The sequence below is a fragment of the Dama dama genome, chromosome 33 (genome assembly GCF_033118175.1).
Source record: "Dama dama isolate Ldn47 chromosome 33, ASM3311817v1, whole genome shotgun sequence".
NCBI lineage: Eukaryota > Metazoa > Chordata > Mammalia > Artiodactyla > Cervidae > Dama > Dama dama.
This window is the reverse complement of record NC_083713.1, coordinates 10,724,480-10,750,131: the sequence shown is the minus strand read 5'-3', so window position 1 is coordinate 10,750,131 and position 25,652 is coordinate 10,724,480. Positions and strand designations below refer to the sequence as shown.

General features: G+C 41.7%; 1 long non-coding RNA gene and 1 pseudogene across 1 annotated transcript in view; both read right to left on the bottom strand.

The window, feature by feature from the left end:
• Window positions 1-24,783, bottom strand: part of LOC133051178 (uncharacterized) — a 55,113-nt gene extending 30,330 nt beyond the window's left edge. Inside the window, exons 1-2 of the long non-coding RNA XR_009691791.1 lie at window positions 24,644-24,783; window positions 23,630-23,680 (exon numbers count right to left, since the gene is read on the bottom strand). This is a non-coding gene — a long non-coding RNA (uncharacterized LOC133051178). The remainder of the gene's footprint in view (window positions 1-23,629; window positions 23,681-24,643) is intronic.
• Window positions 17,044-20,862, bottom strand: LOC133051090 (lysine-specific demethylase 3A-like; annotated as a pseudogene).
• Window positions 24,784-25,652: the final 869 nt, after the last annotated feature.

Below are 25,652 nucleotides of genomic sequence, written 5' to 3'. Positions count from 1 at the left end.
AGTTTTCCAAGGAGTTGATCTCTCACAATAAAACATGACTAACCTTGTTATTCTAATACAACCTTGTTATTCTCCACTACCAGAAATAAATTAAAAATTTCCCAAAGGCTGCTATACAGATGAAAGGGGAATAGCCACTCTTCCTTAAAATCTGGATTTCTGTCCAGCAAATCTGCAGTGCCATCCCTCGGTTTCTTTCCCACCATAGTGAGCAAACCCGTAAGGATTATTCACCTTCCAGCCTCCCTCACGTATCTAGTTACTCTGTCAAAGCATGAATCCATTACTTGATGCTGTCATTAGGGCATCCTGTACTTCAGAAAGTAGGCAGTTTCAGCCTCACTGTGGGTGGACCACGTGTTAACCCACCTACCATGTCTGTGTACTCCACACACATCACATTTGGACTCCATCAACTCCATGTCAGATATTTACTCCAATTTGACAAATGAGGAAAACTGGCTCCATAGAGAGCAAGTAACTGGTATCTAGGTCACTGGGTTTTCAGGAAGTGGGGCTAAAGTAGGAGCCCCTCATCCGTCAAATACCAAATCCTATGCTCTGTATAGAACAGCACATTGTCTCCCAGACACTTTAAGCAACTAATTAGCATTATAAAGGTATCTATAACGAGGAAGGAGTTGTGATAAAATTTTTTTTAGATGAGTAGCTCAGGTTTAGGGCCAGTCCTAGCTGCAGACAAGAGCTCTCTGGCTCTGAGACCAGGCTATAGTCCTTTAATCTGTCTGAGCTCCCTCCATCTATAAAATGAAGTGTGCCCTCCCTCTTTAGGTGTCTGGCTAGTACTATTATGTTCTAAATATAAGAAAAGTATAATTGGATATTGTATGAGATTATGCAATTGAGTCATGGGGAGGTCATGTATTAGGCACTCGGTGGTGTCCAACTCCTTGTGACCCCATGGACTGAGTTAACCATGCTTCTCTGTCCATGGAATTCTTCAGGCAAGAATGCTGGGGTGAGTTGCCATTCCCTTCTCCAGGGGCTCTTCCTGAGCCATGGATCAAAACTGGGTCTCCTGCAATGTAGGCAGATTCTTTACTGTCTGAGCCGCCAAGGAAGCCCCCTTATGCACTTGATTATATGCCAAATTTTAATGAAAAATCTAGGCTAATTAAATAGCTGCATATTAATTAGATAAGGCTCACTGTTCCTATGCTGAAGCAATTCCTCTTTATTTTTGTTCCCTTTTCACAGACTAGCACTTAGAGTAGAAATTATAGAATGTAATATGTATAATGTGTCTTAAATAATTTCAGGTCTTGCAGTATGACTAGAATGGAGCCTTTAAAAGAAACGTATTAATTACTTTTAACCAAATGGTTATGTTTAACTTGAGTCTTGTACATGGCACTGATTTTTCTGTGAGACCACTTTATCTGAACTACAGGAAGCTGTGCTTTCTCTGTCAGCTTGAGTGCTGCTTGATAGCCATGAAAATGGCAAGATTATCCTACAGCATCAAAGTCAAGATTCTGTATCACCACGCAGGCCTAAATGAAACGGTAAAAGATAAGCCCCAGGAAGGCTATGTGATCCCAGGAAGATTACTTACCACTGAAATTAAAGAGAAATGCAGCTGGGATCTGATAGCATACCATGCAGGGAGAGTGTGAATGAAACGCAAGCCAGCAGAGGGGTGCAGACCTAGTCAGTGATTAAATTGTTTAAATTGCATAATTAGGCAAAATGACCCCTTCTAGCTGCAATACTCTGACCACAGAACTAAGATGTCGGACTGGTGTGTTATAGCCCCCACCCCCACCTCACGCCCAAAACACCAAGGATCTGGTCTTACAAATACTATTTGTGGCACCTGTTATGTAAACAGGTGAGCATGACATGCCTCTGGCTTGGAAGCTTCTTTGGAGATCAAAGCACTTAGTTCACAAAATGAAAGCACCAGACGAGTCCCTCCCATGGCGGGGCTGAGAGTCGATAAGCCTTTCACTCAGTGGTCGCCTCCTTTAAGGGAAGGGTGAATCTAAGTGCTCTGAAAATAAGCACTTTAAATGCAAACATTGATCTTATATTCTAGCCAACATAGGAAGACAAATTTGAACTTCTTTTTCCCTCAAAAATGCCTGTCTGCAGTTTTAAAATTTGAGCCCCTTAGCCCAACTTCATTTGATGAGCAGTGTTTCATGTCGGAAAGACCACTGCCCTGGGAGTCAGAAGACCCCCATGCCAGCTTGGCTTCTTACTAGGTTTCTGCTTGGATTAAGTTTATTTGAGGCCTTAATATTTTTTTTTAATCTCTAAAATAAGAGAACTGTGTTTCCCTAGATGGTCCTCTGAGGCCCATTCTTGTCTCTCAAGTTGTAATTTTCCAAAATGCCCAGAATTCTACTGGCCCTGCTCACACAAGTATGTGGGGCTTAGCTGCTTCCTTACAGCTTCCACTGGTGGTGGGGAGAAGAGGAAACAGCAGCTAAAACAGATTCCATTTCTGAGTAAGAGAGAACTGCACCTCTAAGCAGTAAGAGAAACTGCTTAGTTTCAAGATGCCCCTGGCCTAAACCTGCAGACTCCACCCCAGACACCAGATTAGAATCAGCTCCCAGCAATTTTCCAGGAAATTGTAAACAAAAGTAAAAAAAAAAAAAAGATAAATGGCATGAAGGAACAGCAGGCCATGTGATACACAAGAGGCACTCACTTTTGTTGAATGAAATCATGAGGAAGGTAAGAGAAGAAGACAGTTTTTACTTATATTCAAAGTCAAAGTGAAAATAAAGAGCCAGAGATACCCTATTTAATCAAATCTATTTCCCAGGCTCCAAGGGCTCCCAGAAACCACTGAGGACCTCTATATTTTGCAACACAAGTAGCCCAGTCCATGAATTTTAGTCAGGTGGTGGAGTTAGCAGAAGAACATGGGATGTTCCAGTCTTAGAATACAGAACTTCCCAGGATGTCTGAGCCCCGAGCATCAGGATGGGAGGAGGTCAGCTTGATTTGTTCCACATTGACCTTTAACAAGGATGCTATTTCATGCTGTGTAGGAGCACATCTTAGAGTTTCTTACCCTCACCCTCATGGCTTTTATCTTGCTTTTTCTGGTCTGCTTGGGATCTTGCCCAGCAATCATCACCTCCAGCTCTTCTATAATTTTCACTGTCCTCTTTCCACTGGGCATAAGAACATGCTTACACTTGAGATTGTCAACTTTTAAAACATAATCACACAGCTTACACTGTGTCACATTATGAATGTCAATGTTGGCATTTTCTGTCATCCCAGTTGCATTTGCTTCCTTTTTTCTTATTTTTGTTGTTGTTAAATCATATGTTTTCTGTAAGCTGTTTTAAATCTTTAGACTTGCATCTAAGGACATGGCAAATATTCATATGTTTGAACAGGTATCATAGCCAATTTGTCATCCTGCATCTAGCAAAGTAAGTTCCAAATGGAAGTTTGAGAATTCAGTGAGCATATAAGTATCTTAATGTATCAGGTAACATAAAATTAGAACAATAAATAAAGATGATAGTTTTGTTTTAAGATTGTCCCTCATTCTACAAAAATTGTTGTAGCTTTCAAGATCTCAATGAATCTGAACTCTCTGATAACACAATCTTTCTAGTGACCAATGCTGAAAACAATCCCCTTCCTCAGGCAAACAGGAAGGTTGTGTATTAATATGTATGGTTGAAAACTGCTCTCAACAAGCAAAGGACAGTGAGTGTGACTAAGGTTTGGGACTACCCTAGTCTCCTCTCTGAGGCTTTAGTCATCTCACAGTGTCATGTGGTTACTAACATTCAGCAATACGTGAACCGTGAACTTCCAAATGTTCAAACTGGTTTTAGAAAAGGCAGAGGAACCAGAGATCAAATTGCCAACATCTGCTGGATCATTAAAAAAGCAAGAGAGTTCCAGAAAAACATCTATTTCTGTTTTATTGACTATGCCAAAACCTTTGACTGTGTAGATCACAACAAACTGTGGAAAATTCTGAAAGAGGTGGGAGTACCAGACCACCTGACCTGCTTCTTGAGAAATCTGTATGCAGGTCAGGAAGCAACAGTTAGAACTGGACATGGAACAACAGACTGGTTCCAAATAGGAAAAGGAGTACATCAAGGCTGTATATCGTCACCCTGCTTATTTAACTCATATGCAGAGTACATCATGAGAAATGCTGGGCTGGAGGAAGCACACGCTGGAATCAAGATTTCCGGGAGAAATATCAGTAACCTCAGATATGCAGATGATACCACTCTTATGGCAGAAAGTGAAGAAGAACTAAAGAGCCTCTTGATGAAGGTGAAAGAGGAGAGTAAAAAAATTGGCTTAAATCTCAACATCTTAAACCAAGATCATGGCATCCAGTTCCATCACTTCATGGCAAATATATGGTGAAACAGTGGAAACAGTGGCTGACTTTATATTTTTGGGCTCCAAAATCACTGCAGATGGTGACTGCAGCCATGAAATTAAAAGACACTTGATCCTTGGAAGAAAATTTATGACCAAACTAGACAGCATATTAAAAAAGCAGAGACATTACTTCGTCAACAAAGGTCTGTCTAGTCAAGACTATGGTTTTTCCAGTAGTCATGTATGGATGTGAGAGCTTGACTATAAATAAAGCTGAGCACTGAAGAACTGATGCTTTTGAACTGTGGTGCTGGAGAAGACTCAAGAGTCCCTTGGACTGCAAGGAGATCCAACCAGTCCATCCTAAAGGAGATCAGTCCTGAATATTCATTGGAAGGACTGATGTTGAAGCTGAAACCCCAATACTTTGGCCACTTGATGCGAAGAGCTGACTCATCTGAAAAGACCCTGATGCTGGGAAAGATTGAGGCCAGGAGGAGAAGGGGACGACAGAGGATGAGATGGTTGGATGGTATTACCGACTCAATGGATATGAGTTTGGGTAGACTCCGGGAGTTGGTGATGGACAGGGAGGCCTGGCATGCTGCAGTTCATGGGGTCGCAAAGAGTCGGACATGACTGAGCGACTGAACTGGACTGAACTGAACTGAATGATAAGTTCTTCATAAAAATACAAATTGTTGTATAAAAGCTGAGCAAACCAGTTGGTATATTTAGCCACACTACTTAAAATGTATCCCCTTGAACAACAAAAGGATTTCAGTTTCACTTGGAGGATAAATTACATCAAGAGTACATCTCACTTGAGGTTAACACTTGACATGTACATTGCCAAATGTATCTGTTTTTCAAATCCATTCCTTTAAGAAAACAAAAGCGCAAAGTATAAGCTCTAGAATAAAAAGAACTGGTAATCAGTAGCAGAAGCCAGCCCTCCGATTCCTGAAATGCTATATGGAGCACAGAGTAAGGTAGGATTTTGAGATGAATGCAGTTTATGTCATGAGGGGTAGCACAACTGTCAGCACAGCCCTGGTTCCCTGAAGAATAGTCCCATTTGTTCTCTTCAAAGCATACTCAAGATGCAAGCAGGATCACAGCGGGCTTATAGGACTTTGTGGTGCCCCATGACTTATTGCAAAGCTTGCTGTCCACCACGCCACCTATGCGGTACTCCAACAAAAACAGTTTAACCTAAATCCAATCATGAGAAAACAGGCAGAGATTCTGCAGAACAGCTGAACTCAGGACCCCAGAAGATAGGGAATTCCTGCAAATTAAAGGAGACTAAAGCAGACGTAGCTCAAACGATAAAGAATCTGCCTGCAATGCGGGAGACCTGGGTTTGATCCCTGGGTCACGAAGATCCCCTGGAGAAGGAAATGGCTACCCACTCCAAGTATTCTCACCTGGAGAATTCCATGGACAGAAGAGCCTGGCGGGCTACCATGGGGGTAACAAAGAGTTGGACACGACTGAGCGACTAACACTTACACTTTCAAAGCAGACATAACTAAATGCAACGTCTGCCCCTTGGCCAGATCCTGAACTGGAGAAAGAGATACAAAGGACATTTTGGGAACACCTGGGGATATTGGAATATATACAAATTTTAGACATGGAATTATATCCATGTTACAGTTCCTGAAAGTGGTAAGTGAACTGTTGTCACACAGCCATGCCCTTGTTCTTGAGAAACAGATGATGAAGATTCAGGTGTGAAGTGTGATATAGACAATTTAAAATTCACAGATAATGTAAGCGGTTCAGGGAAAAAAAAAAAAAATGTGTGTATGTGATAGACAGAGGCAAATCTAGTGAAATGTTAACCATTGTATAATAAATCCAGTAAAGAGTATATGGACACTCAATGTATTTTTCTTGCAAATTTTTCATAAGTTGAAAGCTTTCAAAATGAAAATACAAAAAAAGTTTAAAATTATATAAATTTTCTACTTCTGCTGTTTCTATTATTGCAGGACCAAATCTTTGCAGCTCTGTTCAGCTATCTTTAGTTTGTCTCCAGAACTACTGAGATTCTTCACTTGGTAAGTCTCTTAATTAAAGAGTTCATTCTGTCCTTCTGGAGTTTTACAACCCATGGTTTTCCACCATTTCCCCTTAAGCAATTCATCTCGCTTCAGCTCTGATAACACCACCCTTTGGTTATTCACCTTACTCTCTGCTCCTTTGGCCTCCTTGGCATTTATCTTGCTCTCCTATTCTATTGCATTAGGACCAGATGTCATCATCCAAGTTGACTTCTGAGATCTTGACCTTTCCCATTTTTCCTGCAGGGTCACAAAGCACCCCCACTCACGTGGTTCTCCTTCTGTGACACAATCTGTTCTACGTCTCTGCTTTATCTTTAGGCCCATAACCTGGAAGATCTTTGGAACTCCTGATAACTGAATATGCCTAAATCCATTCCACTCTATCCCTTTGGAGTATCCGACCTATGTAAAACTCTTCTCATCCCCCCAATTCATAATCTAGATAGAAAATATCCTATTGACTATATAAGCCAACTTAAAGGAAATAATGAACACCACAAAATATACTGATATGTTCAAGTCACTAAAATAAAGGATCATGGGGATATGATTGGCTATTAAAGCTAAACTACCCAGAAAGTGCATCTTTACTGGTATGTCCAATTGGGAATATCTCGAACCAAGGACAATAAATCACCATTTTACATTTTACCTCAGTCTCTTAACACTTCCAACTTTTAATGGGAACTTCAGCCACCCTGAATATCTCTGCGTCATTTGGAAGATCTCCAGCAGGAGTAATCTATATGCCCGTCACTGTAGACCTGTACTTCCCATTCAGGATGCTATAGCCTCTCCCCTGCGAGCAGCTCTCGAAGGGCAAAGAAAGCATAGCTCAACCCTCAACTCAGTCACAACTGGCTCTGCTGTCTCCATCTGTCCCTACACCTTCCTTGTCACATCCTACTCCCACTAAAAAGTTTAATAGGAATTTTTCACTGTGCATTGCTTTGTTTTAATAAACAATTTGCAGTGACAAAATATTAAACTTGCATAAGCATCTGTTTACTCATCAGTGAGGCAGGAGAAGACTGTCATCACTGACATACCTTCTAGCCCTGAGAGTCCCTGATCACAAGAATGCTACATAAAATCTTCTGCAATTAAGATGGTAATACCTTGATAGGCTTCCCTGGTAGCTCAACTGGTAAAGAATCTGCCTGCAATGCAGAAGACCCCAGTTTGATTCCTGCATTGGGAAGATCCCCTGGAGAAGGGATAGGCTACCCACTCCAGTATTCTTGGCCTTCCCTGGTGGCTCAGTCAGTAAAGAATCTGCCCGCAATGTGGGAGACCTGGGTTTGATCCCTGGATTGGGAAGATGCCCTGGAGGAGGCATGGCAACCCACTCCAGTATTCTTGCCTGGAGAATCCCCATGGACAGAGGAGCCTGGAGGGCTGCAGTCCATGCGGTCACAGAGTCAGACACAACTGAGGGCCTAAGCACCCATGCGTTGATAGCAATAATTCATTGTTGAATATACTAACAGACAAATGGTGTGCAGAATTCTCTATACAATTAAAGGGAGTCACAATTCAACAAATACACCTCCGTACAAGCCACAGAGACGCACTCCTGGCCCTGCCCTCCCAGTGCTCTAGTCCAGACACATGTGCACGTGCATGCTGATGGAGTTGGGAGGGTGCAGGTGCAGAATGGCAGAGGGAGGGTCAAACATAAAGCATCGAATCACATCGAGAATTCCACCTCTCTGTCTTAGGGACGTCAGAGGTATAATGATAGGAATACCTAACATGTTTTTAGGGCTCACCATGTGCCATTTAGTCCATGCCTTAGCACGTTAGTTGCATGTTAAAATGCAGTCTTGTTATCTCTAATTTTCAGAGTAGGACACTATGGATCTTAGTAGGATACTAAGATCCAGGAAAGTGAGGTGAATTGCCCAAGTCCCTAGTACTAGTAAGTGGCAGAGTGGATATTAAGCTCCATCTGGCTCCAGGACCTGCTCTCTTAAGAACTACTATGGTCCCCAAAGCCAGCAAGTGGGTTTCCTCACTACCACCCTGGGGCCTCCTGCAAATTTAGCACCTCCTATATGAGGTATATTCCCTCTTGTGATGCTGGGTCAGAGCTGAGGCCTCTGTTCTTCCTCCATTGTTGTGCCATGGTCTAGCAATCCCCACTTCTGCCTGCCTCCCCACCCACTGGAGGCTCTTTGGTCTCCTTTGTACCTCTGCCCAACCTCACCATAGCTTCAGTGGACTGGCAAACCCAGGGCATCAATTGTCCTGACGTTGCTCAGCTGGGTGAATGCTTGGCCGCTGTGCCCCTGTGGAAGGTGCCCACCCGCCTCAGCAACAGAATCATTGCCGACCCAGCTGGTACGAGAGGGGCCATTGATGTCCTCTGTGTACAGAGCAGGAGTCAGAGGCAGTGCAAGGCTGCCTGCACCCCTTTGCATCACCATCTTCCTCGTGGCTCTGCTGAGCCTGCTCATCTGCCAGGTATAACACCTTCATAGCAGACAAGCAGTCCACGGTCCTCCTGGGCCTCGCCTCTGGGATTATCTTTTTCATCCCAGTCCTGACCCTGATCCACATCCGCTGGACAGCCCACATCATCCCCGACATTGACAAGCATGTGGGCTGGGCCATCCCCGCCTCCGGCCCTTTGCTGAGTGAAGGTGGGAGGCTGCTCGCTCTCAGTGCAGCTCTGAGGGCCCCAGAGCTCCAGCGCTTACCCGGAGCCTTGCTCTGCCCCTTCCGGCACCGCTTCAGGAGCCTCTGACATCCAACCAAGAAAAATCTCTGAGCAGAACAGAAGACTGAAGACTCTCAACAATGGAGGCTTCCTCTCTTGTTAAACTGGAGTCGTCAGAGAGAGTGATGCTGTGAGGCTGATTCTGACCCCACTCTGGGCTGTGCTGCCGGTGTTCCCATCCTTGGATGCTGGAGCCAGAAGTGATACTCTGAGGTTTCTACGTCTTCATCCCCCCTCCACCTCCTGGAAGGAGGAGCTCCTGCTCACATCCTCCCCTTGGCAGCAGAGCTGAAGCTGAGGACCCACCACGAAAGGCAGCTTTCTGTCCTGACAAAACAGTCTCTCTGAGAGGACCGGCTGCGACTGGGGGAGGAGGCTCCCAGGGCCTGAAGGGACACACACTCACCTCCCTCTCAACCTCTGGAACACCCCACTCCCATCCAGGGGCATGACTCCTAGAACTTCAGCAGGTAAGTCATCAAAGCGCCTTCACCTCCAGGACCTCTGACCTCCGGTTCCTGTGTCCCCTCCAATCTGTCAATGTGCCCTTGGAGAGTAGGGTCTTCCACCCCTTCCCCCAAGTCCTGGCTGGGCTTCGGCCCCTCCACCCTTTCACTTCCCATTCACTGTAAGCTTCTACTTACGCCCTGCCCCATACTCTTAAGTTTCTCCCTGAATAAAGTTTCTAGCCATGAGTGTGTGTGTGTGTTTGTGTGTGCTTGATGCTGGGAAAGATTGAGGGCTGGAGGAGAAGGCAACGACAGAGGATGAGATGGTTGGATGGCATCACTGACTCAGTGGACACGAGTTTGAGTAAACTCCGGGAGTTGGTGATGGACAGGGAGGCCTGGCATGCTGCAGTCCATGGGGTCACAAAGAGTTGGACACGACTGAGCGACTGAACTGAACTGAAGTCACTTCAGTCTTGTCCAACTCTTGCAATCCCATGGACGGTAGCCCTCCAGGCTCCTCTGTCCATGGAATTCTCCAGGCAAGAATACTGGAGTGGGTTGCCACGCCCTCCTTCGGGGGATCTTCCCAACCCAGGGACCGAATCCACATCTCTTATATCTCCTACATTGGCAGGAGGGTTGTTTACCACTAGCACGCCACCTGGGAAGCATGTTTTAAAAGGAGGAATGAAGAGACATCTACAGTCCAGGGGGTATATTTACCATCAGTGAGCTGGGTTAGAAACTCAGCAGATCAGTTTATAACTACGGCAAAACCATTGAGATTTTCAATATTTATCTTTATCAATTTTATCCTGAATATGAACATGAGGCATTCTGGATCAGTGTTCATATAAAAAATACACTGCCCCCTCCCCCTAGGGTATTGCAGTGGTCAAGTGTCTCACACAAGTAGCTGGTCACTCTGTAAGGGAGTGAAGACGAACAACGGTTTTTCTCTTTTGCTTATTAAAAAAAAAGGGAAGTACCCGTCCCCCTCCCTTCCTGAAATAGTCTCCTTTAGAAATATGTCTGAGTCCTTGCTCCTTAAGTGACTAAAGTAAATCCAGGAGCCATATAACCCCATTTATGAGCTAGAGACGTCTCCAAGGTCTGGACTGCAAACCAGAGGAGATAGCGCTGCTACTGGTCATCCCAGCACCCTGGGGCTCAACATAGGGACCTAGTCTGTGTTGTAACAATTCAGCTGTCTCGGGGACATAAGAGAAATTGTATTATCACTTCAGATCAAATCAATTACCCAGACAAGTGGATCCAGATCTAATTCTCATGGTCTGTGAAGAGCACCGGGAGGCTTGAACTTTTTTGCAGGGCACCACGAAAGCCAGGGAACCTTTATCTCCCTGCAAACACCCACCATGTTCTAACCCAAGGAGTGTCTAGAAATTTCTGATGTTCAAAAAATTAATTTCATTCAATAAACTTTTGAATTTATACTTTGTGAAAAGGTAAGATGTAGTTCCTAATTTGCAATGTTGCATGCGGTCAAGTTATTACAGGCCAATGGGACTGGAAACTACTGCTGACACAGTTTCAGAGCAGATCCATCAATATCACAAACAGGCAGGCTAACTGTCAAATAGCAAGAAAAGATTCTAACCAGATATTTTACCTCGGATCAACCACATGAAAATTGCTGCCTCACTGTCACTGCACACAGAGGCCCTGAAGACCTGTACTATTAACAGAAACTTATCCAGCCGGACCCTCTGCAGTTCACAAAGTACAACGCCCATAGAACAGCTCATTCATCTCCATAAAAATCAGTCAGAAGAGTGATTAGTATAGCCCAGAAGAAGTGAAGTTTCTTGACCAAAGTGATGAATAAAAAATGGAAATCAAATTCTGATTCAGATCTTTGATTACAAAACCTGAATCCTTTTCACAAAGTGAATTCTATTTAATTCTATGTAAGTAATTAATAATGTTTAAAATATTATAATGTTAATTAATGCAATAGTTACAGTATATCTCATCCAAGTTCTGATGACATGAAAATGTTAAAAATTCTTAAACTAGACCAGTTTAAGAAATTGTGGAAGAATTCGCTGAAGTCCTACTTGTTACCGTATGGCATAAGTCAAATACTGGAAAGTGCAGCAGAAAGTGGGATAGTAGAGTACATGGTAATCTAAGATGACATCACTTTATTTTTAATTCCTCTCCTGAGAATTCCTGGCAACCACCTACCTTTTTACTGTCTACATAGTTTTGTGTCATAGTTGGAATCACATTACACAGCCTTTTCTGATTATCTTCTTCCACTTAGTAATATGCATTTAAGTTTCCTCCGTGTAATAGCTTCAGAGCTCATTCCTTTATAGCATTGAATAATATGCTATTGTCTTACTATAACACAGGTTATTTACCATCCACCTTCTAAAGGCATCTTGGTTGCTTCCAGATCTGGCAATTATGAGTAAGGCTACTGTAAACATCTATCTGCAGGTTTTCGTGTGAGTTTTCAATTCTTGTGGGTAAATACCAAGGAGTGTGTTTGCTGGATTATATTGTAAAAGAATGTTTTGTTTTATAAGAAACTATCAAACTGACTTCCAAAGTAGTTTTGCATTCCCACCAGTAAGTTCCACATCCTAGGCAACACTTAAAGTTGTCAGTATTCTGGATTTTGGCTGTTATAACAGGAGTGCAGAGGTATCACACTGTTGTTTCAATTAGCATTTCCCTGATGTCTTATGGTGTGAAGCATCTTTTCACATGCATATTCGCCATCTGTATTTATTCTTTGGGAGGTGTCTACTAAGGTCTTTCACTCATTTTTCAATCAAACTATTTTCTTACTGTTGAGTTTTAGGAATTCTTTTAAAATTTGAATAACAGTACTTTACGATGCTGAAAAGGAGTGGTCAGATATAAGCCTTACCTTATATCTAATCTTAGTGAGAAAGCATCAATTTTTTCAGCATTAAGTATGCTGTTAGCTGTATTTTTTGTTTTTTGTTTGATTGGTTGTTTTTGTAGATATTCTTTATCAAGTTGGGGAAGGTCCCCCTACTCATAGTTTACTGAGTGTTTTTATCATGAATGAGTATTGGATTTTGTCAAAAGCTTTTCCATCTATTGATATGATCATTAGATTGTTCTCTTTTAGTGACAGAGTAATATTAGTCAATATTTAAATGTTGAACCAGTCTTGCATATGTTGGACAAATTCCACTTGGTGGTGGTGTATAGTACCTTTAATAGTTGGTCCTCCATATCCATGGGTTTCATATCTACAGATTCAAACAACCCTGGCATCAAAAATGTTAGAAAAAAATACAGAAAGTTCCAAAAAGCAAAACTTGAATCTTCCGGGCATCAGCAATTCTTTTTTTTTTTTTTTAACTTGGTACCCAGCTGCCAGCTCCTTTTTTTCTTTTGTAGTTTTTTTTTTTTTCATTTATATATATTAGTTGGAGGCTAATTACTTTACAATATTGTAGTGGTTTTTGCCATATATTGATATGAATCAGCCATGGATTTACATGTGTTCCCCATCCTGATCCCCCTCCCTCCTCCCTCCCCATCCCATCTCTCTGGGTCATCCCAGTGCACCAGCCCTGAGCACTTGTCTCATGCATCAAACCTGGACTGGCGATCTGTTTTGCAATTGATAATATACATGTTTCAATGCTATTCTCTCAGAGCACCCCACCCTCACCTCCTATAGAGTCCAAAAGTCTGTTCTATACATCTGTGTCTCTTTTTTCTGTCTCAGCAACTCTTTACTTAGCATTTGCACTGTATTTACAACTATTTACATGGCATTTACATTGTATTAGGTATTATAAGTAATCTAGAGATGATTTAAAATATACAAAAAGATACATGTAGGTTATCTGCAGATGCTACAGAATTTTATACAAGGGACTTGAAGACCCACAGATTTTGGTATCTGCAGTGGGTCCTAGAACAAATCCCTGGTGGATATTATAGCACAACTGTATGTTATTGAATTTGATTTGCTCATTTCTTTTTTTTTTTTTTTTTTTTTAGGATTTGTACATCCATGTTCATGACAGACATCAGTCCATAGATTTCTTTTCCTATAATGTCTTGTCTGATGTGGTACTGGGGTAATGCTGACCTCATGGAATGAGTTAGGAAGTATTTCCTCGTATTCCCACTATTTCTCTCCTTTGAGAGAAATGATAAGCAACTTGTATAATTTCTTCCTTAAACGTTTGGTAGAATTCACCAGTTGGCTCATTTGAGCTTGGTGCTTTCCATTTGAGAAGGTTATTAATTATTGATTCACTTTCTTTAATAGATATAGGTCTATTCAGATTTTGTATTTCTTGTGTGAGTTTTAGCAGAATAAGTCTGTCAAAAAATTGGTCCACTTCATCTGGGTTATCAAATTTAAGGGCATAGAGTTGTATGCTGCTGCTGCTGCTAAGTCGCTCCAGTCGTGTGCGACTCTGTGTGACCCCATAGATGGCAGCCCCCCAGGCTCCCCCGTCCCTGGGATTCTCCAGGCAAGAACACTGGAGTGGGTTGCCATTTCCTTCTCCAATGCATGAAAGTGAAAAGTGAAAGTGAAGTTGCTCAGTCGTGTCCGACTCTTAGTGACCCCATGGACTGCAGCCCACCAGGCTTCTCCGTCCATGGGATTCTCCAGGCAAGAGTACTGGAGTGGGTTGCCATATAGAGTTGTATAGTATTCCTTGATTATCCCTTTAAGGATCATGGGATGTATAGTGATGTCTCTTCTTTCATTTCTGATGTTAGTAATTTGTGTGCTCTTTTTCTTAACCTGGCTAGACACATCAATTTTATTCATATTTCCAAAGAAACAGCTTTTGGTTTTACTGATTTTCTCTATTGATCTCCTGTTTTTAATTTCATTTATTTTTGCTGTTTTTGGATCTTTTGGAGCTATAATGGACATCCAGCACTGTATAAATTTAAGGTGTACTGCATAATGATACCACTTATGTGCATCATGAAATGATTATCACAATAGGTTTAGTAAATATCCATCATCTCATCCAGATAGAAAAGACTAAAGAAATTGAAAAGGTTTTATCCTTGTGATGGAACTCTTAAAATTTACTCATAACAATTTTCATATATAACATAGAGCAGTATTAACTTTATTTATTATGTTATACATTATATACTTTGTCCCTATTTATCTTACAACTAGAAGTTTGTATCTTTTAACTATCTTCATCTGATTCCCTCTCCCCCTTCCCCTGCAACCACAAATCTGATCTTCTTTTGATGAGTTTGTTCATAATTTTTAGAATTTTAATATAATTGAGGTATAGTTGATTTGTTTTGAATACTAACTAAACAATACTATGTTAGTTCCTGGTATACAACATGGTAATTCAGTATTTTTATACATTTCAAAATGATCGCCACAGTAAGTCTAGTTACCATCTGTCACACGAAGGTATGACATTATTATTGACTACACTCCCCACAGTGTACATTTCACACTTAAGACTCACTTCTCTGGTAGCTGGAAGTTTGTGCCTCTTCATCTCTCTCACCTATTTCTCTCATTTCCCCACTCCCTTTCCCTCCAGTAACCACCTAGTTGTCTCTGTATGTATGATTCTTTCAGTTTTGCCATGTTTGTGTTTTAGATTCCACATGTAAGTGAAATCATTCAGTATTTGTCTTCATCTGTCTGACTTATTTCACTTAGTATAATACCCCTTGGGGTCCATCCATTTTGTTACAAATGGTAAGATTTCATTCTTTTTTTTATGGCTGAGTAATATTACATATATATATATATGTGCTATTAACTGGTGCTTAGGTTGCTTCCATATCTTGGCTATTGTAAATAATGTTGCAATGATGAACAGAGGGGTGCATAAGTCTTTCAAAATTAGTGTTTTTGTTTTCTTCAGATAAATATCGAGAAGTGGAATTGCTAGATCATATGGTAGTTGTATTTTTAATATTTTGAGAAACCTCCAGTTTTCCATAGTAACTTCTTTTAATTTCATTGATGCCTGCTCTAATTTTTATTATTTCTTTTCTTCTGCTTACTGATTTAATTCACTCTTCTTTTTCTGGCTTTCTCAGGTAGAAACTTAGATTATTGATTATAGAAATTTCTTCTTTTCTAATATGTGCACTCAATGCTATAAATTTTCCTCTAAGCACTGCTTTCATTGTGTCTCACATAAGTTGCATTTTAATTTCTATTCAGTTGAAAGTGTTTTTTAAATTCTTGTGAGATATCTTCTTTGACTAATGTGTTAATTAGTAAGTGCTGTCTAATCATAGCATATTTTGGAAATTTTCAATTACCACTTTTTTTCTTGATTTCTAGTAGATTCCACCATAATCAAAGAGCAGACATTTCATTATTTCTATTCTCTTAAATTTGTTAAGTTGTATTTCAGAATGTGGTCTTGGTGAATGTTCCCTGTGAGATTGAGAAGAATGCATATTTTACGGGTTGTTTTTTTTTTTTTTAATTTTGTTTTTTGTGGGGTTTTTTGTTGTTTGTTTGTTTTGGCTGTGCTGGGTCTTAATTGTCACATTCAGGATCTTTAGTTGTGGCATGTGGGATCTAATTCCTTGACCAGGCCCAGGATCCCTGCATTGGGAGCACAGTCTTACCGCTGAACCATCAGGGAAGTTCTTGTACATTTTACTATTGTTGTATGAAGTGGTCTGTAGATGTTATTACATCCAGTTGATTGGTGGTTCAACTATGGTTCAACTGATTGAGGTCAACTCTGTCCTTACTGCTTTTTTGCCTTTTGGATCTGTCCATTCTGACAGAGGGACACTGAAATCTCCAATTACGATAATGGATTCATCTACTTCTCCTTGTAACTCCCTTAGCTTATGCTTTACATGTTCTAATGCTGCATCGCTTTTTGTAAGCAAAGATATCCTGTAGAATTTTTAAAATTATATGAATACTTTAATGCAAATGCTTAGCACTCAAAATTATCGAAGCTTAAGTAAAAAAACTTCATTAAATAATGATGATTAACTCCAATAATTAGTTCATTTCTGCTATATAATGCCGATCCCATGCGATACAATAATTGCATCTTCACTGTTCATTTTTTCCACTGCTCTTCTGAATTCTAAAGGGCAGAGGAGGGAGTAATCAGAGAGATACAAAGCAAAACACAGTCCAAATATAGTGCTCCCGAGCTGGTAAGTTCTGTTTTTACAGCTTAATAAAAGCTTTATCCTAAGTACTTAGTGTACTTAGTAAAAACTTTGTCACAGTTTAAGAATGCACGCTCTTTAAATAGAAATTACATATATACATTTAGTGTCTATAAACACTAGAAATATGTTAGAAAGGGTGGGTCAATGTATTCCTCAAAAGTTGGGTAGGTTTTAAAAAGGATGAAGTAACATGACTTTCAAGGTCCAGGGGAATCCTGCCTGAAGGGTTTATCTTCACTGTGCAGGAGTTAAGGCATCTCTGGGACCCTTAGGGTTTGTCCAAACTGGATTTTCTGGTCTTCAGTATAGCAAGTGCATCTTTCACTCTGTGGTAAATGACATTCTTCACCTTAATTTATCTTCATGATTAGTATAAGTCTGTGACAGATACCAGAATTCCTGAGTTAGCCAGAAGCATTAACATGCTCTGGAGAAACAAAATCTTCAAACACTTTGATGTGACTATGTAACTTATGAACCTTACATGGAATTCCAGTTGGGATAAATGCCACATCTCTAGAAATTGTATAAACTGTATAATATCCCAGCCTTGAATTCCATATTCTTTATGAAGATATTTTCTTAGTGATCAATCTAAATACCAGCTCTAATCACTGATAGGATCATGGCTGCAGGGTTTTCTTGAACATTCTCTTTTGATGCCTTTTTAAAGAATCTTCATATCTTCTTTGTGTCTTCATTAACATACATTGGCCAGAAGGCTCCTGGCTTCTCTTCCAATAAATTGCTTTATTGTGAGTTCTTGAGAATTTCCATCTTGCACAACTTTAAGGACTTCCTGTTCACACTGTCCTTTGAGAATTCCCACATAGACCTCAGAACATTAGCTGTATCTGATGTCTCAGTAAAGACATTGCTCCACATTTTTAATCTTCTGGAGTAATTAATCCATAAGCATTACGGACCCCATTATGGGACCTCAGTCTGACCAAATAAAGTAGTTAGGCAGCCTAGAGACAAAATTCAATTGTCATCTCACCCTGCGTATTCAAGTAATAGGATTCTGGCTTTGGTTTGATCATCAAACCTGGAGGACATGGTATCTCTGAACTCCCCCGATAGCCAGTCCTTAAGTATCAACATCATTAATTCTTTTTCATTTTCCAAGAGATTTGGAAAAGCTTCAAATCCATTCCAGAAGTATCCTACTGTGGCTTCTGTGATGATTTCATTGTTCCTTGGCATAGACTGAATGTTTGTGTCCTCCCAAAATTTTTATGTTGAAACCTAAATCCCCAGGTGTGATGGTATTTGGAGGTGGGGCCTTAGGTTTGAAGGCAGAGTCCTTGTGAATGGGATTAGTGTCCTTATAAAAGAGACCCCAGAGAGTTCTACAACCCTCTTCCATCACATGAGGACACATGAAGACAGCCACCTATGAACCAGGAGGTGGCCCTCACCAGATACCAAATCTACTGGCGCCTTGACCTGGAACTGCCCACCTTCCAGAACTGTGAGAAATAAATGTTTTTTTTAAGCTATCCAGTCTATGGTATTTTGTTATAGCAACTCAAACAGTCCTACAATTTAGTAGATCTACTTCCTGGTCACCAAACTTTTTGCTGAAGGACTCAGGTTTCCAAAATTCAGTGTCCAATTTATGATGGCTGGTTGCCCTTGTTTCTAGTACTCTCTGAACACATTCCAGTTGCTCTTAATATCGGGATCTTGCAAGTACTGGAAGCAATTACCCCCACAGTCAGCAGTAAAGAGCACAGAATGCCAGGTATGTCATGTGTCCTTGAAGTTCTTACATAAATCAGAGAAAGGCATTTTCTACCAAAGAAGGAAAAATGTCATCAAGGATTTTTACTGTGCTCTTAAGTTCATGATATGTCTTTCCCCCTCCCTGTGGACCTGCCAGGTAGTTAGATCTGACAGCAGTTTAAAGGGAAGCGCTAACTGGACAGGCTGATTTCGTGCTGCTAGCTGGCTGGGAGGCTAAGCCCCTCCTCACAGATGCTCACCCCAACACTGAGAGATTCTGCAGGACGACAGCACCAAGAATATTTTTTTTTTCCTGACTAAGGCATTCTGTTTTATGTCTTCCTTTGAGACCGGCTTTGTAAAGAGTTCAAACTGCCTGTATGAACAAGGACAATTTGCCTTACTACTTTTACAAAATGAACAGACTTCAACATCATAGAGAGTTTTTCGAAGAATGATCTGTGTAGGCATCAAGTTCCCTGGTTCATGTTTTTAACTCTTCAAACATCTCAACCAAGAAAAAGTCTTGTAGGTAGTACCCCATTGGCAGTCTTCCCCCTTCATCCAGTAGCAATTCACACAAATGCCAAATTCACACTGAGGATACACTCAGTGCAAACTGAAGATGGTGGAATCACACACATCACACGTTTCCTGAACGCCTTAGACAGCTCACTCCTAGCAACCCACCAAGAGACCCTATTACTATACGGTTGCACTGTGGGCATGGCTTCCTTTTCAGAAACTGCCATTTGATACAGCTGTCTCCAACACTGGCCAGGATATACTTTTCTATACCCACATCAGTCCCTAACATTTTTGGTTACAGGTACCCATAAGCTAATTACTTCATTGTTATTAGAAACATTTTGACAAAGGCAAGGTTCTAATAACCTAGTAAATAAGAAAGTTTTCTAGAATCTGTGTGAGGAGGAGACTTGTAATCACACAGCTCCCTTTTCTCTTTCATCACTCACCTCAGAGAAACAGTGCCTAGGATGACTAAACTGACATTAAGTGTACTAGACCAGGAGTGCCTTGGGAAGCAGAAAATCTAACTAAAGAATGTAGAGATTGGCGGTCACTGATGTTGGTCAACCACTAAGCCATGTCATCAAGAGCCTAGGCTTTATTTGCTCCATCATCCTTAGTTGTGTGGCTTCCCAGGTGGTGCAGTGGTAAAGAAACCACCTGCCAATGCAGGAGACACCAGGAATGTGGGTTTGATCCCTTGGTCAGAAAGATGTCCTGGAGGAGGACATGGTAACCCACTCCCATAGTCTTGCCTGGAGAATCCCATGGACAGAGGAGCTTGGCAGGTTACAGTTCATGGGGTCACAAAGAGTTAGACACAACTGAACATGCATGCACAACCTTGATCCTTAGCTGTTAGCTTTACATCTTTGTGTCTTTCAATTTATGGTCTTAAGATGCCCACTGAATTTTCAAGCAAAGAAGAAGAGGGAAAGACCACTTCCAGTCCCTACCATGCCTTTTATCAAGGAAGAAAAAGTTTTTCCAGAAGTCCCCAGTAAACATCTTTGCAAATTTCTTTGGCCAATCTGGGTCATTTGGACACTCATACCTCCAAGAGAATCTGGAAATTAACTGTATTGAAAAGAATAACAGAATGAGCTTAGATCAATTATGATTCATCCTCTGGAGCTCGGCAGACTGTTGCCTGTATTAGTTGGCTATTGCTGGGATAATGCTTGATAACAAGCAACCCCAAATTCCCAGTGGTTTGCAAGAACAAGCATTTTGTTTCTTAATTATGAGCAAGTAGGTCATTTGTGTGGAGTAGGAAATGGCAACCCACTCCAGTATTCTTGCCTGGGAAATCCTTTGGACAGAGGAGCCTGGTGGGCTACAATCCATGAGGTCACAAGAGTCAGACACGACTGAGTGACTAACACACGCCAGGTCATTTGTGACTCTGCTGGTTTGACTGGGATCTACTGGACTTGAATGTAGGCTGTATATGTTTTCATGGCCACTCCATATATCTTCTTATTCTGGCACTACTGGCCACATAGCATATTCTTCTCATGGCAAATGACAAGTGCACAAGAAGCCAGGTAAAAATCATACCAACACATTTAGAGGATCCGCTCATGTCCTGTCCAGTAACATTACATTTGCCAGACAAATCACCTGGCCAAGTCCAATACAAACTAGGCAAGAATATATGCTCTGATATCCCAGTGGAAAGGGCTACAAAGTCATGTGCCAAAAGGTGTGTTAATAGATGTATAATTCTGTTAGAGAGAAAGAAGGATTGGGAACAAAAATTCAGTCTGTCCCCTAATTCCACCAACCTGGGGAATGAGAGAGAAAGGAATGGCTCCTGGGTAGGCATCGTACAGAGTCTTCCCACCAGAGTAGTCAAAAGAAGCCTTAGAAGCTTATTTTTCTGATTTAGAGAGGGAAGAAGGGAAAGTAAGGAAACAGTAAAGTTACAAACTGCTTTCCTGGGCAGGGGTTTCCAGCTATGACATTGATGGATAGTTGAATAGACTGACATAGACTGTTTAACAACTCAAACTCTCAGTTTCACAGCCTGACTGCCTGCGGTGCCAGGTATGACACTAAGTACTTCGAATGCATTAACTCACTTTATCTTCACAACAAATTTATGAAGCTTTTTCACTTTACAGTTAAGTGGTCAAGGGACTTAGGCAGCTGCACACACATGGCAAAACTACCACTGAAGCCCAAATCCCTCTGATTTCATTCACTCAGGCATCTATTATTTACCAGGTGTTGACTGAGGATGCAGGCCAATAACACAGTCCCTGACCTCCAGGACTTCAGATCTTAGTCTCGAAGTTTCCCAGCCCACTGGACTTTACATGTCAACTTAAAAAAATGAGTCCAACTGGAGGAATCAACCTGCCTGACCTCAGGCTCTACTACAAAGCCACAGTCATCAAGACAGTATGGTACTAGCACAAAGACAGAAATATAGATCAATGGAACAGAATAGAAAGCCCAGAGATAAATCCACGTACCTATGGACACCTTATCTTCGACAAAGGAGGCAAGGATATACAATGGAAAAAAGACAACCTCTTTAACAAATGGTGCGGGAAAACTGGTCAACCACTTGTAAAAGAATGAAACTAGAACACTTCCTAACACCATACACAAGAATAAACTCAAAATGGATTAAAGATCTAAATGTAAGACCAGAAACTATAAAACTCCTAGAGGAGAATATAGGCAAAACACTCTCTGACATAAATCACAGCAAGATCCTCTATGACCCACCTCCCAGAATATTGGAAATAAAAGCAAAAATAAACAAATGGGACCTAATGAAACTTAAAAGCTTTTGCACTACAAAGGAAACTGTAAACAAGGTGAAAAGACAGCCTTCAGAATGGGAGAACATAATAGCAAATGAAGAAACAGACAAAGGATTAATCTCAAAAATATACAAGCAACTCTTGAAGCTCAATTCCAGAAAAATAAATGACCCAATCAAAAAAATGGGTCAAAGATCTAAACAGACATTTCTCCAAAGAAGACATACAGATGGCTAACAAATACATGAAAAGATGCTCAACATCACTCATTATCAGAGAAATGCAAATCAAAACCTCAATGAGGTACCATTACACACCAGTCAGGATGGCTGCTATCCAAAAGTCTACAAGCAATCAATGCTGGAGAGGGTGTGGAGAAAAGGGAACCCTCTTGCACTGTTGGTGGGAATGCAAACTAGTACAGCCACTATGGAGAACAGTGTGGAGATTCCTTAAAAAACTGGAAATAGAACTGCCATATGACCCAGCAATCCCACTCCTGGGCATACACACTGAGGAAACCAGATCTGAAAGAGACACGTGCACCCCAGTGTTCATCGCAGCACTGTTTATAATAGCCAGGATATGGAAGCAACCTAGATGCCCATCAGCAGATGAATGGATAAGGAAGCTGTGGTACATATACACCATGGAATATTATTCAGCCATTAAAAAGAATTCATTTGAACCAGTCCTAATGAGATGGATGAAACTGGAGCCCGTTATACAAAGTGAAGTAAGCCAGAAAGATAAAGACCAATACAGTATACTAACGCATATATATGGAATTTAGAAAGATGGTAACGATAACCCTATATGCAAAACAGAAAAAGAGACACAGATGTACAGAACAGACTTTTGGACTCTGTGGGAGAAGGCGAGGGTGGGATGTTCTGAGAGAATAGCATTGAAACAAGTATACTATCAAGGGTGAAACAGATCACCAGCCCAGGTTAGATGCATGAGACACGTGCTCAGGGCTGGTGCACTGGGAAGACCCAGAGGGATGGGATGGAGAGGGAGGCGGGAGGAGGGATCGGGAAGGGGAACACATGTTAAATCCATGGCTGATTCATGTCAGTGTATGGCAAAAACCACTACAATATTGTAAAGTAGTTAGCCTCCAACTAATAAAAATAAATGGGGAAAAAAATGAGTCCAAGACAAATGTGTTTTATTTTTTAAATCAATATACTTTATGCCAGTTAAACTTCTAAAGGCTTATCATTTTATATTCCAATAAACCATCATGCCTACTCTTTGAGATAAGTACTATTATTCCACAATATAAGTATGAATAAACTGAGATCCTGAGAGGTTACCTTTGTTACCTTTGTGAGAGGGACTGTTCTCACATCATGTATGGATGTGAGAGCTGGACCGTAAAGAAAGCTGAGCGCTGAAGATTTGATGCTTTTGAACTGTGGTGTTGGAGAAGACTCTTGAGAGTCCCTTGGACTGCAAGATCCAACCAGTCATTCCTAAAGGAAATAAGTCCTAAATATTCATTGGAAGGACTGATGCTGAAGCTGAAACTCATCTGATGGGAAGAAATGACTTGTTGGAAAAGACCCTGATGCTGGGGAGGTCTGAAGGCAGGAGGAGAAGGGGACGACAGAGGATGAGATGGTTGGATGGCATCATTGACTCAATGGACATGAGTTTGAGTAAGCTCCAGGAGTTGGTGATGGACAGGGAAGCCTGGTGTGCTGCAGTCCATGGGGTCTTAAAAGAGTTGGACACGACTGAGCGACTGAACTGAACTGAGAAACTGATGGAGCAGGATTAGAAACCAAGCCACTTGACTCCACAACTCACCTTTTCACCACACCTGCCATGCGCAGTCCATGACCAATAGAATACAGGTTTCTGAAAGTAAAGTAATAAATCAATACAGCTTTTCCTGATGCGTTTTCTCATTAAAAGATACTAGTTATAAACTTATTGCATAAAGGCCTGTTAACTACTGTATGTTAAAAAGGGTTCCTCACACTTAACACAGGCTTTCCAGGTGGTGCTCAGTTCAGTTCAGTTCAGTCGCTCAGCCGTGTCCGACTCTTTGCGACCCCGTAAACTGCAGCACGCCAGGCCTGCCTGTCCATCACCAACTCCCGGAGTCCACCCAAACCCATGTCCATTGAGTCGGTGATGCCACACAACCATCTCATCCTCTGTTGTCCCCTTCTCCTCCTACCCTCAATCTTTTCCAGCATCAGGGTCTTTTCAAATGAGTCAGCGTTTGCATCAGGTGGTCGAAGTATTGGAGTTTCAGCTTCAGCATCAGTCCTTCCAATGAACACTCAGGACTGATCTCCTTTAGGATCGACTGGTTGGATCTCCTTGCAGTCCAAGGGACTCTCAGGAGTCTTCACCACCACAGTTCAAAAGCATCAACTCTTCAAAAGCGCCAGGTGGCGCTACTGGTAAAGAATCCGCCTGCCATTGCAGGCGATGCAAGAGGCGCAGGTTCGATCCCTGGGTTGAAAAGATCCCCTGGAGTAGGAAGTGGCAAACCTCTCCAGTATTCTTGCCTGGAGAATCCCATGGACAAAGGAGCCTGGCAGGCTACAGTCCGTGGGGTCACAAAGAGTCGGACATAACTGATCATACTTTAAACATTTGGGGTCGTGGGTCTGGTATTTTTTAAGTGTTTCAAAATTATAAACTAAGAGGGAAGATATTAAAATATAAAATGACAGTTGTAATTTCTTTTTCCTTAAATCCAGAGACTGGATTTCATTGATTCCACTATTTTATCTGATTGATGTTCACATAATCCTTTACAACTGCTAATTAATCACACTACATTTTAGCAATAATTATTAAACTCACCTCGTATGGGGGTGCTGGAGGCACCTCTGGCGCCCTCTTGCCTGCCGGTCCCACCGAAGAGTCACAAGTGGGGCGGCAGCCGGTCACGCCGGCTCCTGGTCCCCGGCCACCGGGCGACACAAGTGCGGGGCGACTTGTCGGCACCCGGGCGGCGCTGCTGAGCGCCGATTCCCCGGAGCTGCGGGGATGCCGGCCGCCGCCCGCCGCCCGCCTCCTGCCGCAGCACTTCCGCCCAGAGCCCCCGACTCTGGACTGAGGACCAGACCCCCAGCCCACTCTGCAGCAGCCCGGCCCTGCGCCCTATCCAGGGCGCCTTTCAACCGGAGCAAATTTTTCAGAGCATCAAGCAAGACTACAGTCATTATCAGCAGTGGAGTCATTCAGAAGTTGTTCTTAAAGCTTGTGTTTTGGGAAGTCATCTCTTTCCTCGGCATGCCCAGCATCTAGGTTCTCCAGGTTCCTCCTGGATGAACAGCAACCAGTCCTCCTTCATCGTCCAACAAGTTGGAATAATGTGTGAGCATCTCTTAAAAGACTAGAAAGATCATATTTGGGAAGGGTATGAACAAATCCTCTACAGCTAATTAGCAGAAGGGTATGACTCTTTTGTGAAATTCACACATTGTGAGATTATGCCACCAGATGGGAGGAGGCCAACAAATTAAGTGTCCTGAAGCTTTTTGCACATCTGGGTACCAGGCTAGCCATCAGAGAGATGGCTGGTATGTACTTTTTTGCAGCTGGTTTGGTTTTGAATTTCACTCCAACTTTACTACATTCTGAGAGCACTTAAGTGTTTCTACAGGTCCTTTTTTTGAACTTAAACTTTCTGATTGCAACAAGGATCTCATTTCTGTTCGCCCAATAAACAGCCATGCCCTACTGGGATAGATTTTCCAAACAAAACACTTGGAGGAACAACTTAGCAAAATATACCTTCAGCGGCATTTAACGAATGGAGTTTCCCCATGCACAATTCTGTAAAACGTGTGTGTGTATCTTTTACATT